The sequence below is a fragment of the Mauremys mutica genome, chromosome 25 (assembly GCF_020497125.1).
Source record: "Mauremys mutica isolate MM-2020 ecotype Southern chromosome 25, ASM2049712v1, whole genome shotgun sequence".
NCBI classification, from domain to species: Eukaryota; Metazoa; Chordata; order Testudines; family Geoemydidae; genus Mauremys; species Mauremys mutica.
In genome coordinates, this window is record NC_059096.1 from 14449646 (window position 1) to 14462670 (window position 13025).

At 47.3% G+C, this 13025-nt stretch overlaps 1 protein-coding gene across 4 annotated transcripts in view; it reads left to right on the forward strand.

Annotated features, from left to right (window-relative positions):
* Nucleotides 1–13025, forward strand: part of MYO1D (myosin ID) — a 392910-nt gene that overhangs the window by 132588 nt on the left and 247297 nt on the right. The window lies entirely within an intron of this gene.

The following is a 13025-nucleotide window of genomic DNA, read 5'->3' on the forward strand; positions in this document are numbered from 1 at the left end:
GCTTGTCCTCACAATGGGATAATATGCTCTCCAGGGGTGTGATTTCTAAACACAGGACATGTTTAGTCTTGAGAAAATGGTACGCCCTGTTATAGAAGATGGTGATCAATTGTTTTGTATGCTCCCTGGAGGTAGGACAAGAAGTACTGCAGTGGACTTAATTTGTAGCAAGGAATACTTAGGCTAGATATTAGGAAACCCTTTCTAACTATTATAAGGGTAGTTAAGCTCTGGAATAGGCTGCTAACGGAAGTTGTGGAATTGTCGTCACTGGAGGTTTTTAAGAATAGGTTGGACAAACAGCTGTCAGGGATGATCTAGTTCTTCTTTGAGTGCTTGTTCATGTCTATTCCATTGTAGGTGTGCGCACACCCACATGCACGGATGTCGGAGACTTTTGCCTTAGCAGTACCCGTAGGGCTGGTTGTGGCGCCCTCTGGAGTGCTGCACTCATGATGCGGTGTATCAGGCGTCGCCGGCCCTGCACCTTCTCAGTTCCTTCTTACCGCCCATGGTAGTCAGTCAGAGCACCTGTGTCCCTTGCTTTGCAAGTGGTCAGCGGTTTCTCATCTAGCTTACCCTTGTGCTTTACCTGTAAATAGTTTAATCGTTATTAGTTCTTACGTACCTGTTAAGTGTTAGTTAAAGTCCCAGTGGGGCATGCCCTGGTCTCCGGGTTTCAAGCCCTGCTCTTCATGTAACAGGCCTATGCCTGTTAGTGACCCTCAAGAGAGTTTTCTACATTGCCTCGGGGAAACCCATATAAAGGAATGCTATCGCATCTGCCAGAACTTTTGTCTGTGGACGCAAAGAGAATGACTCTCCTGATGCAGGCTGTCCTGTGCCCCGCTTCGGAGCCGGCTCTGGTTAGATATTTGGCTGTGTATGTGTGTTCTCCCTGTGTGCTGCCCCAGCTCTGCACAGACAGCACAGCAGACTTCGGGCAAACCGCCCAGTGACCACAAGATCCGTTAAGGTATGAAGGCGCCAGACCAGGTTTACTGTCGGCAAAGCACGGTAATAGCACCTGGCAGGCTCTACGAGGATACTGAGACATGTATGCCCGTGACAATGGACATAGCTCAGTGAATGGCAGGGCTTGTCATTTCCCTCCTCGGCTGGACAAAGATACTCCCTGTGAGATGCATCTTTATATCCTGATACAAAAAAGTTAGTACTGTCTCTTACGTAGTTATCCTTGGGGAATGTTTTTGTACCATCCTTGATATCGGGATGTGTTTGTGTCAGTCTTGTGTGACTAGCGCTTCTTAGGAATGTGTATGTTTGCAATATCAGCCCTGTTCTTGCCAGATTCTGTGAGCAGGTCCTGCCTCATGCCAGGTCTCTGATACAAGGGCTTATGTCTCAGGTTCTCTTCCTACTACAGCGGCGCAGCCCGTAGCGCACCTCCGGCACTGGGATCCTCCTGGCACTGATCCCTGTCGCCGGTGCCAAAGAAAAAGACTAAAAGTGGCACTGAACAAGCCTGACCAAGGGGCTCTGGGCAAAGGACCCTGCTCGGGCCTTACACCTACTCCGGACCCGCTAAAGGGCTTGCCCCCCCCCCCCAAAGGGACCTGACACTGACTCTGGGGAGCGGTAAAGGGCCTAGGCCAATGGCGCAGTCGACCCCTCTCCAAGGCCCCGGCGCCTGCAGAGCTGAGAGTGCCTCTGCCACAGCTGACACTGCGTGCAGCTATGGAACTGGCTAAGGCTCCCCGTGAGGGCAAGCCCCCCCGGCTACTCGCACAAAACAGGCGAGCGCCTTTGGAGCCAGGACAGAGCCCTAGGTCGCTATGTTCTTGGTCTCCGGCTCGTGGCTACAAGTCATAGGCACCGCGCTTCTGATCCCCATCGTGGCGCCGAAGCTCGCCCAGGCGTCGTCGATCTTCCTGGCACCAGACTTTGTTGTGCCTTCAGTCGCCATTGCCAAGACCTCAAGGGCATTCCCGCAGGTGGCACTGCTCCCCCTACCCCTGGCACTGGTCGGACCATTCCTGGCACTGGTCTCCAGCAGTGACGGTGAGCCGGCATTCAAACCTCCACAGCCCTGCCCTAGTCGCTGGAGGGTGACGACTTCTCAGGATCGGAGGCACAATTCAGCCCCTCACCCAGGCAACGTAATTGAGCTCTGGAGGGTGCATCCATGGCATTAGTGCCAACCTGGCAGCAGAGCCAGTGGCCGACCTAATGGTCTTATTGGCATGCATGGGGTGTTCCCATCATGCTGGTGCCCCACTCCCTCCAGCCCTCAGTTGTAGAGTCAGACAGGCCAAAGGCGGCGCCCCCCTATCCATGGCACCATGTATGCCTTCCCACCCGCTCCGTTAATCCAGAGTCCTGCTCAAGGTGAAGCAAGACAGAGCGACAGTCATCCTCCTGGCCCTGGCATGACCTCGGCAGCCCTCGTTCGCCAGGCTCATGAGTCTTTCATCAGGCACTTCGTTGCAGCTGCCTCTTCGGCTGGATCTGCTGTGCCAGAACCACGGGAATCTGCTGCAACCAAACCTGGCACTGCACTTGACAGCCTGGTTTCTGTGTGGCTGAGCAGGGAAGAATGGCAGTGTTCTGCTCGTGTCCAGCAGGTCCTGCTGGGCAGCAGGAAACCCTCCACAAGGGCTACATACGTGGCTAAGTGGAAGCTGTTAACGTGTTGGGCCTTGGATCTCTGCATCTGGGTGGAAGAGGCCCCCCTGCTGGACATCCTGGCTTATTTGCTGCACCTTAAGCTTCAGGGCCTGTCACTGTTCTTTGTCAGGGTGAAACTGGCAGCCATTTCGGCTTTCCATCCTTTGTTTCATGGTAAGTCGGTCTTCGCCCATCTCATGAAGTTCCTGAAAGGTCTGGACACCTCTACCTGCATGTCTGGGACCCGGTCCCTGCTTGGGACCTGAAGCTTGTGTTGTCCAGGCTCACGGGGCCCCCCTTTGAGGCACCCTTCTGCTCCTCTCCTGGAAGGTCTCCTTTTTGGTTGCTATAACTGCAGCCCGTAGGGTGTCGGAGATCAGGGTACTCACGTTAGAGCTGCCTTATACGATCTTCTATTAGGACAAAGTCCAGCTGCGTCCGCACCCGGTTTTTCTGCCCAAGGTCATCTCCCAGTTCCATACTGTCAGGACATATACCTACTGATCTTCTGCCTGAAGCCTCATACTACGGATGAGGAATGCAGGCTGCATGTTCTGAATGTCTGGTGGGCACTGACCTTCTACACAGAGGATGAAGCCGTTCTGTAAGTCTACACAACTGGACTGGATGAAGGGTCGCCCAGTGTCTACCCAGAGAATCTTGTCCTGGATCACGGCGTGCATCTGCTACTGCTATGAGCTGGCGAAGGTGACCCCGCCAGCGATTGAGACGGCTTACTCGACGAGGGCACAGGCGTCATCAGCGGCCTTTCTTGCTCAAGTGCCGATCCAGGAAATTTGTCGTGCCGCAACTTGGTCGTTGGTCCATATGTTTGCCTTGCACTATGCGCTGATCCAGCAGGCTCACACTGATGCTGGTTTTGGCAGAGCAGTACTCCAATCTGCAAGACTGAGAATTCGGAGCCCACCTCCGAGGATTCTGCTTGTGAGTTACCTACAATGGAACTGACATGAGCAAGCACTGGAAGAAGAAAAAACGTTTACCTAGCTTTTGTAACTATTGTTCTTCGAGATGCGTAGCTCATGTCCATTCCATTACCCGCCCCCCTACCCCTGCGTCAGAGTTGTCGGTAAGAAGGAACCGAGATTCGCAAGGCCAGTGGCGTCTTACGTGCTGCGCCATGAGTGTGGCACAGCCAGCCCTATGGGTACCACTAAAGCAAAAGTCTCCAGTCGCGCATGTGGGCGCACACACACGTAGAATGGAATGGACATGAGCAACACATCTTGAAGAACAGCAGTTACGAAAGGTAGGTAACTGTTTTGTTTACTTGGTCCTGCCTCAGTGCAGAAGGCTGGACTTGATGACTTCTTGGGGTGTTAAAAATCAGGTCCTGCATCAGAGCCAGTCTCCTGGCATCCTAATGAGTGCAGCTGGCCTGTAATAGGCTGACTGATTGGCTTCCCCACCTGATTGGTTGGAAAAGTCAGCAGACTGGCTCTTCAGCCTAGCAGTAGAAGCAGTTCAGCAGCTGCTGAAAGCATTTCTGATGGCTTCTGCATGTTCCCTGCCCTGGCCCCAGGACCAGCTCTACAGTTTTCGCCGCCCCAAGCAGCGCACTGAATTGCCGCTGCGGGCGGCGGGGTCAGTCCCTGTGCCCTTAAGGCGGCAGGCACGTTTCCGCAGCGGCAGCAATTTGGCGGCAGCTCCTATGTTTAGCTGAAGCCACCTCGGACAGCTAAATATAGAAGCTTCTGCCGAATTGCCGCCACCGCGGAAATGCACGTGCTGCCCTAACGGCACACGGACTGCCCCCGCCGTCTGCGGTGGCAATTCGGTGCGCTGCTTGGGGGCAAAACAACAGGGACTGCCGCCCCTTGAAGATTGCCACCCCAAGCACTAGCTTGGAATGTTGGTGCCTGGAGCCGGCCCTGCCTGGCCCTTCGCTCTAGGTAAGCCAGTCCCAACCCTCGACTTGGATTCCTTACTTCTGACTCTGGTTCTGTGACCCTTGGTTCTGGCAGCTGGTCTCTGATTCTGGCTCTGAGGCATGACTCCCCATGTCTTGGTCACTGATATGAGGGAGATTTGGATGACCTTGTAAACTGGAGTATTAGTAACAGGATGAAATACAATAGTGAAAAGTGTAAGGTTATGCATTTAGGGATGACTAACAAGAATTTTAGTTATAAGCTGGGGACGCACCAGTTGGAAGTAACGGAGGAGGAGAAGGACCTAGGAGTCCTGGTTGATCGTAGGATGACTATGAGTAGGCAATGTGATGTGGCCGCTAAAAAAGCTAATGCGGTCTTGGGATGCATTAGGCGAGGTATTTCTAGTAGAGATAAGGAGGTGCTAGTCCCGTTATATAAGGCGTTGGTGAGACCTCATTTGGAGTATTGTGTGCAGTTTTGGTCTCCCCTGTTTAAGAAGGATGAATTCAAACTGGAACGGGTACAAAGAAGGGCCACTAGAATGATCTGAGGAATGGAAAGCCTGTCGTATGAAAGGAGACTTGAGGAGCTCGGTTTGTTTTCCTTAACCAAAAGAAGGATAAGAGGAGATATGATTGCACTCTTTAAATATATCAGAGGGATAAATACCAGGGAAGGAGAGGAATTATTTCAGCTCAGTGCTAATGTGGACACGAGGACAAACGGATATAAATTGTCAGTCAGGAAATTTAGGCTTGAAATTAGACGAAGGTTTCTAACCATCAGAGGAGTGCAATTCTGGAACAGCCTACCGAGGGAAACAGTGGGGGTGAAGGACCTCCATGACTTTAAGATTAAGCTAGATAAGTTTATGGAGGGGATGGTATGATAGGATAATGGGTTTAGTCAATAGGTCAATAACATGCCACAATGGTAATTAGTACAAAGGGTCAATGATAGGATATTGTTAGCCTTTTTCCAGAGGGTCTGGCTGGAGAGTCTTGCCCGCATGCTCGGGGTTCAGCTGATTGCCATATTTGGGGTCGGGAAGGAATTTTCCTCCAGGGTAGATTGGCAGTGGCCCTGGAGGTTTTTCGCCTTCCTCTGAAGCATGGGGCAGGGGTCGCTTGCTTGTGGATTATCTGCTACTTGAAGTCTTTAAATCATGATTTGGAGCATTCAACAGCAGAGTCAAGTGAGAGAATTATTTCAGGAGTGGGTGGATCGGCTTATGTGGCCTGCATCTTGCAGGAGGTTAGACTAGATGATCATAATGGTCCCTTCTGATCTTGAATTCTATGATTCTATGATTCTGTGACCTTTCAAGTCCTACATTTCTATGATTCTATGAAACTGTGGCTCTGCAAGTGCAGAAGGGACATGTCTCTTGATTCAGGGTTTCAAACAAGATGATCATTGAGCACAGTAACACATCGGTTGGTAACATAAATCTTACCAAATTTTCTGCTGCTGCTGAATAGTCTAATTATTGTTGGCCCACAAGATATGGTCATATGAGACCATTACTTTGATCTGAATACGGAATGTATTCTGTGCAGTAATACACTGGCTAGAGCTCTCTAACCTTAGAGGTACTTGAACTGTGTGGTTCGTATACTGGTGGTGCATAGGATTCAGCTCCAGCCAGGGGAACTGCCGCTAGAGCCTGGCAGGACCAGTTCTGATCTGGGGAAAGTCGATTCTGTGAGCCATTGTCTTAAATCTTTAAACCTTGGCTTCAGTTCATAAATTGCCACTTTTCTGACTTAAAGATGCTTCCTCCAGTGTTATGGTTTGAAAGGTCTGCAGGCACTGTTGTGGTTGAAACAGTCCTGGGCTTCATAAGAAAAGCACCTTGTTGCATTCCATCACATGGCTTGCTGCCTAAGTGGCACTCTTCACTCAAACTAGTGATTAGAGGACAAAAAAGGAAGGAAGAAGAAAAACAGCCTGAACAGCAACGAACAAAAAAACAGAGAAACTTTTAGAAAGCGTTTAACTCTTCACCCAAAGAGTAATTGCTAATTGTGACAAATAACAGTTTTCTTGTAGCAGTGATGCTGGTGTCAATAAGAAATTAGCTACTGCCAAGAAAAAAATAAGAACATTACTGAATGGGCAAAAGTGTATTCAAATAAATTACGCTTGTTAGTAATTACTAACCTTGTGTGATTTTTTTTTTTTGAATATGGTCATTTTAGAGACAAAACCTGTATCAATTCAAGCAAAACTCTAATACAGTGGTTCTCAAACTTTTGTACTGGTGACCCCTTTCACATAGCAAGTCTGAGTGCGACCCCCCCCTTAAAAATTAAAACCACTTTTTTATATATTTAACACCATTATAAATGCAGGAGGCAAAGTGGATTTCGGGTGGAGGCTGAGAGCTCACGATCCCACCATGTGATAACCTCGCAATCCCCGAGGGGTCCCGACCCCCAGTTTGAGAACCCATGCTCTAATAGATATTAGAACTTTCTAATATGCTTAAATGGACACTCTTTTTCAAAGATGAGTTTAATTGTTCCACAGATATTCTAGTTGAATCCTGTTTCTTTTTCTTAATGAAAACTGGAATTCTGAAATTTTTGGGAGGAAAGAGAAGGACTTGTGGCTTAAACACAGGGCTTGAAGCCAAGTGTTCAGACAACAGAAGAGTAAGCATGCGAAGAATAGACAATTTGAGTTCTATTAGTGGCTTTGCAAGTCAATCAATTTCTCTGTGGCTTAGTTTACCTGTTTGTAAAATGGGTGTGGCAGACTGCTCAGTGGCAATGGGGTTTAATTCATTGTTTATAAAGTGCTTTTTGAGTATCAGATGGCAGTTGGTATAGGAATAAGTATGTTAGAAGTGTTTATCATGTACTATGCAAGAACTATCTGTAAACACTGAATTAATTTTAACAGAAAATTCTATCAAATCTACCATGATACATAAGACACACAATCAATTTCATTTTTCCCAATTGTAAAACGTACCTTTAAAAGCTCACACCAACCTTTGCTAAAAGTTTGCTGGTTGGATAGCTAAGACTCCTAATTCAAAAGGGTGTTCAGTTCTGCATGTTTGCTTAGTTTGTTGAGATTCAATGAAACATATTTTTGAAGCACACTGAATCTAAGTGATGGCTCTTCTTATTATGGCAGATGAAATACTTAATCTACTATCTCCTTCCAAACTTGTACTAAGAGTCCAGGGACAGAAATGTAGGATTGTTAAACATACTTTTATTGAACTGGACAAAGGGAAATGAAAGATATGGAGAGGTGTCTTCAAATGCATCTTTTTAAAATGTCTATAGGCTGATTTATATAGCTGCCACATAAAGGTGTGTGCTTGACAAATGTTATCTTCCCATGCTTTCCTCTTGAGCATTTGGTCTTGTTTGACAGATCGCTTGGGTTCTTCCTTTTAAAAACACTAGAGCTTGTACTGCTCTGGCTGACATTACGATGAATGATGAGCTATATTCTGGGGCTGACTGCTCTTTTGAGACCCCTCCTTTCTTCCAGCCTCTCCATCTGATTTTTTTCCCCTCCTCTCCACTCCTTGCCTTCCCTTGAATTCACTTTGACAGGCTTCCTCTCCAGTATGTTTATAATTCCATCACTGTGACTAATCTAGCACAAATGTTTCCCTTATGTATCTTTTTCGGAGTGTCTAAGCATGTCTCGGGTAGTTAGCTGCAAACCGTAGAGGAGACACTTTCTTCGTTTCTTCACCTCTAGTTTTGAAACTTTCATACAGAGAAAGGCTGGTCCAGTGGTTAGAGTGCTAGGACTTGAGGTTGTTTCAATTCCCTGCTCTGATGCAGACTACCTGTGTAAACTGGGCAAGTCTCTTTAGTGTCTTTGTGCCTCTGTTTTCCATCTGTAGAACAGAGAGAATAGTTCCTCCCCACTTCACAGAGGATAAATGCACTAAAGACAGTGTGCGGGGCTCAGATACCACAGCAATGGGAACCAGATATGTACCTCTATAAAAATCAAGTTGGCAGTAATGTTAATGTTGAAGTATCCATTGCAGTTTACCCCAGTATCTATGGTCCCGGGATGTTCATTACAGGCTATTATGAAGTACAAAAACTACTTTGAAAACGCATTAAGCTTTGAAACAAAATGAAATCCAAAAAATTCAAAATGAAGGCATTATCCTGATTCTATAAAGAGAGATCCCAAGATGGGTTTAGGAGTCTCTCTCTCTCATGTTAAAAGAACAGGAGTACTGTGGCACCTTAGAGACTAACAGATTTATTTCAGCATGAGCTTTCGTGAGCTACTGCTCACTTCTTCGGATTGCGGATACAGACTAACACGGCTGCTATTCTGAAACCTGTCATTAGCTATGCATCTGAAGAAGTGAGCTGTAGCTCACGAAAGCTCATGCTGAAATAAATTTTAGTCTCTAAGGTGCCACAGTACTCCTGTTCTTTTTGCGGATACAGACTAACACGGCTGCTATTCTGAAATCTCTCTCATGTTGACCTTTCTGGATTTCTCCACTGTAGAACATTTAAATAGATGTAAGTTTAAGCGAGATAAACTCCAGTTGTGTGTAAGATCTCAGTGCCATGAAGGGTGTACGTGACAGCACTGGAGACCAGTGTCCTTTGTTCACAGACTTGGTAAAACAGGGCAGTGCCTGTCCCAGCAGTACCCTGCCAATGTGCTTCAACTTGGACCTGGAAGGGCCACTATTGGTCTCCATGGCCCATTCCATCCTTGATGCCTCTCATAACAAGGATGTTAGTTACTGCCAGTTTTGATCTTTGTGTTGTGGAAACCTATGATGTTGGAACTGGATTTAAACCAACTCGTTCTTCATTGTGCTCAGGTCCACAGATCCATCACAATGAGTACTTCAGCCTGTATGCAGCTTGGGAGTCAATCCAGCCCTGGCGGTGACGGGCAGCAGGAGAATGCCTGCCTCCTGAAAATCCCTCCAGTTTTTTCTGCCTGCTGGTGGCTTGGCCAAGTTTCCCTGCTGCAGAGCTGCCTTTAGGGAAATTCCAGACTTTATTTCAAGTTTTCAGGCTAACAATTCCCATTCCCATCTGGGTTCTGTGGCTGTGTTTGAACTTTCAAAGGAAGTTGTCCCCTCATCACTGCTCCCCCTTTAGAGGTGTTTGCTGTGGTTGATATCCCAGCAGTCTTCAGGGAAATCTAGGTGAGAAAAGCCAGAGGTAAAAGGAGGGGGCTGTGTCCTGCTGAGGAGCTTAGCTGTCTCTGGGGAGGATGTAGCCTGGTCACTTCAGCCACCCTCTCTTGTGCAGGAAGGGATGCAGGCAGGATTGGAGAGGCAGGCTCTCCTGGGCAGACAGTCTCCTTACCCATTTCCATGGACACCTTGATAGCAAATTCTAGGGAGGTTCCAAAAGATTCAGGACCTCCTTGCATTGTTTTGGAACTGCAAGAAGCCAACTATAGCATTGAGCCTTCAAGTACATGGCCTCCTAGTGCTGTGCAAAGGGATCACTCCATGGGTGCAGTCAGACAACAGGCATCTTCACGGCTTCATCTTTAAGGTCCATTCCTGGGAACATATCAAGCGAAGGTTCTGGCACAGGTAATCAACTCTTTTAAATGGTGGTCAGCCCAAGGCCATGTCCATAAAAGGATACCCATATGCCTTCTAGATCTTCTTATCTTCACAACCAATGTCAGCTTCAATGGATGGGGAGCACATTTGGGACCTCATGCAGCTCAAGACATCTGGAACCCAGAGGAAAGAGCCCACAGTGTAAATTTCCTATAACTAAGAGCAGTCAAGCTGATGCTGCAAAGGTTCCAGTCCAGCCTAGAGGGGAATCACATCCTCAATCAGTAAAACAACATGACTGTAGTTGCATAAGTGAACAACCAGTAGTGAACAAGAAGCCCAGTGCTATATGCTGAAGTGATAGAACTAGTGCAGTGGGCATAAGAATGGCCATGGTAGGTCAGACTATGGTCCATCTAGCCCAGGATCTTGTCTTCCAACTGTGGCCAGTGCCAGGTGCTTCAGAGGGAATGAACAGAGCAGGGCAATTTACCAAGTGATCGCAGATTCTGGGCAGCACCGTTTCTCATCAGGTGTCTGCCTATAGTAGCATGGTGTTTGCAGAATCTCTGGATTTTCTGACACAGAAATCCAAGGTAGTCTTTGGGTACGGTTAGCCAAGCAGGCAGGCAGGCCTGTTTCCCAAATGAGACACTTGTGATGTGAGCCCTGACCAAAAAAACCCTGTGAACTACTGATGTCAGTATTTGTCCATCAAGACTTGTTTTCTGGTAGCCATCCTGTCCTCCAGATGAGTGTTGGAGTTGGCAGAGCTTTCTATGCAGGAGCCCTACTGCACATTTCATGAAGACAAGGTAGTGCTCAGAACTCCGGAATCGTTTCACCCAAAGGTGAACTCTTCATTCCATGCCTCCAAGAAGTGATTCTCCCTTCATTGTGTCCAAGGCCAGAGTATCCCACTGAGGAGATGTTAGAAGGGCTCTGAAAATTTACCTCAAACATAGTCCATGTGGAGATCCGGTGCCTTTTTGTATCCTTCCACCTGAAATGTCAAGGACTCAGAGATTCCAAGTCCTCCGGTGCTAGGTGGAATAGACAGTGTATTATGGAAGTGTACAAGGCATGGGAGATTCTAGTTCCAGAAAGGGTCAGGGCACACAGGGCTGTTTCTGCCCCTAGGCTTCATGCAGGCTGAAGTACCCATTTGTAATGAATCTGTGGACCTTATTTCTTAAGGAAAGGTAACTTTCAGGTAAGCATGGATTAAACTTTCCTATTGTCATAAATCACAGAACAAACACAATAGCTTTTTTCAGACATTTATTTAGGCTGAGGTCTCCCAAATCTGCTGTAAACATGAATAAAGATTACACTGATTTGTAATTAAAAAAATTTAATCCAGATAACAAGTAACTGAATACTTTCTTGATGACATGTGAGCTAAATATTACGAAGACTGGGCATTTGCCATCCATGTGTTTTCAGGCAAGGATTTTTTCCACAGGTTTCAGAGTGGTAGCCGTGTTAGTCTGTATCAGCAAAAACAACAAGGAGTCCTTGTGGCACCCTAGAGCAGGGATTCTCAAACTGGGGGTCGGGACCCTCAGGGGGTCACAAAGTTATTACAGGGGAGGTTGCAAGCTGTCAGCCTCCACCCCAAACCCTGCTTTGCCTCTAGCATTTATAATGGTGTTAAATATATTTTAAAGTGTTTTTAATTTATAAGGGTGGGTCACACTCAGAGGCTTGCTGTGTGAAAGGGGTCACCAGTACAAAGTTAGAGAACTACTGCCTTAGAGACTAACACATTTATTTGGGCATAAGCTTTTGTGGGCTAAAACTCACTTCATCAGATGCATGGAGTGAAAAATATAGTAAGCTGTGTGTGTGTGTGTATGTTTGTTTATATATATATAATTTTACAACACATGAAAAGATGGGAGTTGCCTTACCAAGTGGGGCATCAGTGCTAACGAGGCCAATTCAATTAAGGTGGAAGTGGCCTACTCTCAACAGTTGACAAGAAGGGGTCCCTCTGATATTCACCCCTTCTTGTCAACTGCTGGGAGGAACAGTCGTCATGTCTTAGGTTGCTTAGAAGGAGTCAGTGGAGGGATTCTGAGTCAGGGAAAATGGTTCTGTGTTGTGCCTTGCAGGAGAAGCAATACAGGACAACTGTTTGGGGAGGGCGTGGCAAAAGTAGTTTAAAGCCACCTTCATGCTGCTTTGATTCTTGGCATTCTGGAGGCCGATGCGGCTACCAGTGTAACATGGAGCAGCCCCAGAGGCTTCTCTAATTGGCTGCAACCTTATTCAAGAAGCCTATGGGCTATGCTACAGCCCAGTGTAGTTCAGAATTTCTGTGGCACTCAGCCTACAGAGGTTCCCCTTCCAGTGTGCCCTCTACCAGGCGCCGGGGGCAGCACAAGTTGACTCTTTGTATTTTCTGTTCTAGAAGAATTCTTCCCTAGCCAGTTGTGGAACCTATATGGTCTCTATATACTGCTTGAATGGCATATATGGGCCTGAGCTAGAATTGACCAAGGGTGCTTGAGATGTGGTCCAATCAGCTTATGGGTAAGCCAGGCTCAGGGCCTGTTAGAGAAAAGTTATGGCTGTGCAAGGTGACCCCCTGAAAAGTGGGTGGTGAAGCAGCCTCATTTGGCCGGGCTCAGGGTGGCAACTATAGTTGTGCTCCCCTGGGGGAATCTTTGAATGTGAGTGGTGAAACATAACTCTCTCCCCCTTGGGATAAAGTCCTCTGGAGGGCAGGTGGTCCATTTGCATCTCTTTGGACCAGTTGGGGGAATCTGACCCCATACTTTTCAAGGACACATGTCTTTGTTTCAGTGACTCATTATTGTACTGGGACCCCTTAATTTGTCTATACGTATTCCTTGCAAACATGTCCCCCAAGGTCACCTTATTACCCCAAATGCTCCTCAATAACAGTAGCTTTGTCTTGTTTCCTTTCTGTAACTGAGGAGAAAATGTCAGTTAAT